The sequence below is a fragment of the Dasypus novemcinctus genome, chromosome 2 (genome assembly GCF_030445035.2).
Source record: "Dasypus novemcinctus isolate mDasNov1 chromosome 2, mDasNov1.1.hap2, whole genome shotgun sequence".
NCBI lineage: Eukaryota > Metazoa > Chordata > Mammalia > Cingulata > Dasypodidae > Dasypus > Dasypus novemcinctus.
This window is the reverse complement of record NC_080674.1, coordinates 40,383,511-40,389,510: the sequence shown is the minus strand read 5'-3', so window position 1 is coordinate 40,389,510 and position 6,000 is coordinate 40,383,511. Positions and strand designations below refer to the sequence as shown.

The following is a 6,000-nucleotide window of genomic DNA, read 5'->3' as shown; positions in this document are numbered from 1 at the left end:
ATAAACACGTTAATAGGATAGCAAGTACAGAAAACTGTGTTGTAAGATGCTTGCCTCGTCTGTGGAGGCAGAGTACCACCCTTTCGTTTTCGGGTTTGCGAAAGCCTCCACTAGGGAGACTTCGCCTGTCGTCAATTACGTGTAAGTCAGCTACTAAACGGTTCCCCTGAAAAGCCCTGCGAAGGAGACTCAAGACTCCCTGTGACTGAGGGTCGCAATGGCGGAGCCCGTGAACACAGAAGGACGGGCCAAACCTGAGGAGAGGGCGAGCGGGGCGGATGGGGCCCGCAGCCCCGAGGGCAGGCGGCCAGGGGGCTGGACCAGGAGAGACTAGGTGGAAGAGGAGGAGACTGGCTCGGCCCGGCCCGGGAGCCTCCCGCGCGCACCCCGCGCCGCTCGGAGCAGGCGCCTTGGCGCGGGCTGGCTCCCTCCCCTCCCCGCGCGGTCGCCAGGGCGCAGGCTCGCGTCGGGGCGGGCCGCGAGGCCGCCGCCGCCGCGCTGCTGTGTCGCCGCCGCGCTCGCGCTCTGCCCTCGACGGGCCTGGCCCTAGCGAAGGTAAAAGCCCCCAGATTCTTCCCGCTCCCAGCCCCAGGCCTCCGGTTCCCCCCGCCTTCAGGCACTTCCCTCCCCCTCCCCCCCACAGCCCCGAGCTTCCTCGCCGAGACGCCCCGCCGCCGTCGCCCTCCTCCTGGCGCCTCCGCCGTTGCCGATGCCCCCTCCTTGGCGCGTCCTTCTCGCGTCTGGGCCCTCCCCAGCCTCCCAGGGGTTCCGGACCCGCCGCGGCATCTTCAGGACTCGGGGCGTGGGGGAGGACGGGTGGGGGGGCCAGATCCCGGGCAGGGCCTCGGCTCCTGAGTCCCGAAAGCCGCGGTAGGCATCTTGGAGCGTCGGGACAGCCCACCCTGCCAGGCGTGCCCGCGGGACCCGGTCGACAACCTCAGGGGGGTCCTCCAGCGGGACTTGTCCCAAGTGGTCATGGAGAAACTCTTGTGTTTGACTTCGGTTGGTGATAAGTTCAGCACTGAGGAATCGACGCGATTTCTTTGATTTATTGGTGGGGGAAGCCGCAGAAGGACTTGGATAATTCTTTTGGAATTGCAGTCATCAATTCGTTTTAATAAAAGGGACTTTCTAGTTTTATAAACTTAACTTTTCCTTTCTTTTTTTAGCTTATTTGGGTTTAAGTTTATTTCCCTTTCTTCCACTAATGAATTGCACTTATTTAGTGATGTTTATTATCCATTGTCACTATTAGTGTTTTTAAGGCCAGTTAATATGTGACAGAAATAACATTTTGCTACATTACAGGAATTTTTTTTTTTAAGTTCTACAAGAGGGAAGACCATCAGATATTCTTGTAGGGCTTTCAAGTCTTGCGAGTTTAAAAACAACTCTTTACATTTTAATGGCAAAAGTTACAGATAATTATACATTTGGAATATTTTAAAGCAAATACCTGGCATCCTATCATTTCATCTGTAAATACTTAGGTATTTCTCATGTCTTGGAATGGTAAAGACTCTTCTTTTTTTAAACATAACATGATTAAAATTACCACATGACACCAAAATTAATGTTAATTCCTTAATATAACCTGACGGCCATGTTAATTTTTTCTTGACTATCTTTTTAAAATTTTTAAATAATTTCAAATTTACAGAAAAGTTGCAAGAATAACATGAAGAATTCTCATACCCTTTATCCAGATAGACTGGTTGTTTATATTTTGTCCAGTTTGCTTTATCCTTCTGACACACACACACATTTTCCTGAACTGTTTGAGGGTAGGTTGTGTACATCATGTCCCTTTACTTCTTCTTTTTTAAAATATATTTATTTATTTTTAAAAGATGCATAGATCACACAAAATGTTAAAAAATATAGGCGATTCCCATATGCTACACTCCCAACACCACCACTTTTCCAACATCAACAACTTCTTTCATTAGTGTGGTATATTTACTGCAATTGAATACATTTTGGAGCACTGCTGCACAGCATGGATTATCGTTTACATTGTAGTTTACACTCTCTCCCAGTCCATTCAGTGGGTTATGGCAGGATATATAATGGCCTGTACCTGTCCTTGCAATATCATTCAGGACAACTCTAATCTTGAAAATGCCCTCATGTTACACCTCTTTTTCCCTCTCCCTGCTTTCAGCAACTCCAGTGGCCACTGTCTCCACATCAATGATATAATATCTTCCGTTGCTAGAATCACAATAAATCTGTAGTAGAATACCAGTAAGTCCACTCTAGTCCATATTTTATTCCCCAATCCTGAGGACTCTGGGGTGGTGATAACCACTCCACCTCTTAATTGAGAGGAGACTTTGATCTCACATGGCTGAAGGATGGGACTCTCCTGCTTACATTTGTAGACTCTTTCAGTTCCTTGGTGTGGTGGTTGTCCATCCTAACCCCTTTACTTCTTTCTTAAAAATTTTTATTTATTCCTTTCCCCTCCCCTCCCACCCTGTTGTCTGCTCACTGTGTCCATTTGCTGTGTTCTCCTCTCTGTCCGCTTGCATTCTTGTCAGCGGCATCGGGAATCTGTGTCTCTTGGTTGTGTCATCTTGCTTTGTCAGCTCTCTGTGTCAGGGGTGCCACTCCTGGCAGGCTACGCTTTTTTTTTTTTTGCACGGGGCGGCTCTCCTTGATGGGCACACTCCTTGTGTGTGGGGCTCCCCTACATGGGGGACTCCCCTGCGTGGCATGGTACTCCTTGTGGGCATCAGCACTGTGCGTGGGCCAACTCACCACACAGGTCAGAAGGCCCTGAGTTTGAACCCTGGACCTCCTGTGTGGTAGGCGGGCACTCTATCAGTTGAGCCAAATCTGCTTCCCTTTTTTTTTTTTTTTAATTAATTTATTGAAGTGTATCACATCACACATAAATAAACATACATAAACAATAAGTATATAATAGTAGTTGTGAACTTATAAAACAAACATATAACATCATACGGACTCATAACTCACCCTACCACCAATAACTTGCATTGTTGTTAAACCTTTTTAACTAATAAAGAGCGTCGTGAAAATATTACTACTAACCAAAGTATTTTTTCCTCAACCCACCCTATTGTTATTACCTTTATATCATTTATGTATGAACATACATAAACAAGTGTATAGTAAAAGTTGTGAACTTACAAAGTAAACATGCATAACATCATACAGGGGTCCCACACAACTCTCCACGCACACCTTGCATTGTTGTGAGATGTTTGTTACAAATTATGAAAGAATATTGTCAAAATCATGCTACTAATCATTGTCCTTATCTTACATTTGGTGTGTTTTTCCCCCAAATCACCCTATTATTATTTTGTAAATATATTTTTTATGACAGAAGTCGTAAACTATAAAACAGTCAGCACATGTGCAGAATTCCCAAATATCACCTCCATCAACACACCACACTGTGGTGGAACATTTGCTACAGATAAGATAATATCATCTGATTGTTACCATGTCCATAGTATACATTTGGTTCATATTTTCCATACTGCCTCATTATCAACATAGGTCACTCCAGGGCATTTTTCCCGTGCTACTTCACATTCCCAATACCCTGCAATTGTGATATACATTTGCTGTAGCTCACAAAGGACACTGTTGCATCTGTACCATCAAACCACAGTTCTTATCCACCCCTTGCTTGACTGTGCTATTCAGCTCCTAGATTATTCTCTAGCATTCTGTCAACTGGCATTGACGTACCTAGACCTCCATTTTCAGTCACATCCCCATTTATAAACAGCTGTTACTCACTATGCATTACCATCCACTCTATACATTTGTACACTTTTACAGTAAAGCTAATTAAAACTTCTCCATACGTTAAACATCAGTTGTCCATCTCAGTCCTCCTCTTATCTCCTTTAAGAATCCACCACCTACCACCACCTTGAAGATATTTTCCAACAAATTCTTCTAGAAGTTTTATGGTTCTTGCTTTTATTTTTAGGTTTTTGATCCATTTTGAATTAATTTTTGGATAAGATGTAAGATAGGGGTCCTCTTTCCTTCTTTCAGCCATGGATATCTAATTCTTGAATGGACTTTTCTGCCTGAGCTGTGTGGGTTTGACAGGCTTGTCAAAAATCATTTGACCATACATGTGAGGGTCTGTTTCTGAACCATCAGTTTGGTTCCATTGGTCCATTGGTCTTTATGCCAGTACCATGCTGTTTTTACCACTATAGCTAGGTAATATGATTTAAAGTCTGGATATTAGGTTTGCTTTTCCTTTTTATGATGTTTCTGGCTATTCAGGACCCCTTCCCTTCCAAATAAATTTGATGATTATGTTTTAAATTTTTTTTTTTAATCTGGTGGAATTTTTATTGGGATTGCATTTGAGTAGAATTGACATCTTAATGATATTTAGTCTTCCAATCCACAAGCATGGAATGTTCTTCCAGTTATTTAGGCCTTTTTTGATTTCTTTTAACATCAAGTTGCAGTTTCCTGAATACGAATATTTTACATCATTGGTTAAGTTTATTCTTATTTGAGTTTTATCTGTCGTATTTTATTTTCACCACTCTTTTGACCCTTTTAGTTACTTTTATTGATCTAATCTTCATTTCTAGACTCTCTTCCAGGCTACTCTCTCCTGTCTTTTTCAGGCTCTAGCACACCCTTTAGTATTTCCTGAAAATCTGGTATTGTGCTTAGAAATTCTCTCAGTTTCTGTTTATCTGTAAATATTCTAATCTCGCCCTCATTTTTGAAAGACAGTCTTGCTGGATATAAAATTCTTGGCTGGAAAATTTTCTCTTGTAGTATCTTAAATATATCAGACCATTGTCTTCTTGCCCCCATGGTTTCTGGTGAGAAATCAGCACTTAATCTTATTGGGTATCCCTTATATGTTATGCATTGCTTTTCTCTTGCTGTTCTCAGAATTCTCTCTTTGTCTTTGGCATTTGACATTCTGATGAGTCAGTGTCTCGGAGCTGATCATTTGGATTTTTTGTATGGGTGTACCTTGTACTTCTTGGACTCAGATATCTATGTCCTTCAATAGGGTTGGGAAATTTTCTACCATTAATTCTTCAAATATTCCTTCTGCCCCTTTTCCCTTCTCTTCGCCTTCTGGGACACCCATGACACATATGTTTGCATGCCTTTTACTGTCATTTAGTTCCCTGAGACCTTGTTCAATTTTTTCCATTCTTTCTTCATCTGTTCTTTTTTTTTTTTTTTTAAGATTTATTTATTTTTAATTCCCCCCCCCTCCCCCGGTTGTCTGTTCTCTCTGTCTATTTGCTGTGTCTTGTTTCTTTGTCTGCCTCTGTTGTCGTCAGCAGCACGGGAAGTGTGGGTGGCGCCATTCCTGGGCAGGCTGCATTTTCTTTCACGCTGGGCGGCTCTCCTTATGGGGCGCACTTCTTGCGCGTGGGGCTCCCCTACGCGGGGGACACCCCTGCGTGGCATGGCACTCCTTGCGCGCATCAGTGCTGCACGTGAGCCAGCTCCACACGGGTCAAGGAGGCCCGGGGTTTGAACCACGGACCTCCCTGTGGTAGACAGACGCCCTAACCACTGGGCCAAGTCCGTTTCCCTGTTCTTTTTTATGTTCACTTTCAGAGGCCATTTCTTCAAGCTCACCGGTCCTTTCTTCTGCCTTCTCAAATCTGTTATTATAAGATTCCAGTTTTAAAAAATTTCATGTATTACACCTTTCATTCCCATAAGATCTGTTATTTTTCTGTGTATGCTTTGAAATTCTTCTTTGTGCTCATCCAGTGTCTTCTTAATATCCTTAATCTCTCTTTAGGCTTCTCATTGAATTTGTTAACGAAATTTGTTTGAACATCTATGATTAGTTGTCTTAACTCCTTTATGTCATCTGGGGGCATATCTTGTTCCTTTAACTGGGCCATACATAGCTTCCTGTTTCTTGGTGTGGATTATAATTTTTTGTTGGTGTCTTGGCATCTGGATTACTAGAGTATTTATTCTGGGTGCAGTTTTTCCTCTTTA

General features: G+C 43.2%; 1 protein-coding gene across 2 annotated transcripts in view; it reads left to right on the top strand.

Moving 5' to 3' along the window:
• Positions 1 to 391: 391 nt before the first annotated feature.
• Positions 392 to 6,000, top strand: part of CPLANE1 (ciliogenesis and planar polarity effector complex subunit 1) — a 174,408-nt gene continuing 168,799 nt past the window's right edge. For both annotated transcript variants that reach the window (XM_058307927.2, XM_058307923.2), the window contains exon 1: positions 392 to 555. The gene's annotated coding sequence lies outside the window, so the exon portion shown is untranslated. The remainder of the gene's footprint in view (positions 556 to 6,000) is intronic.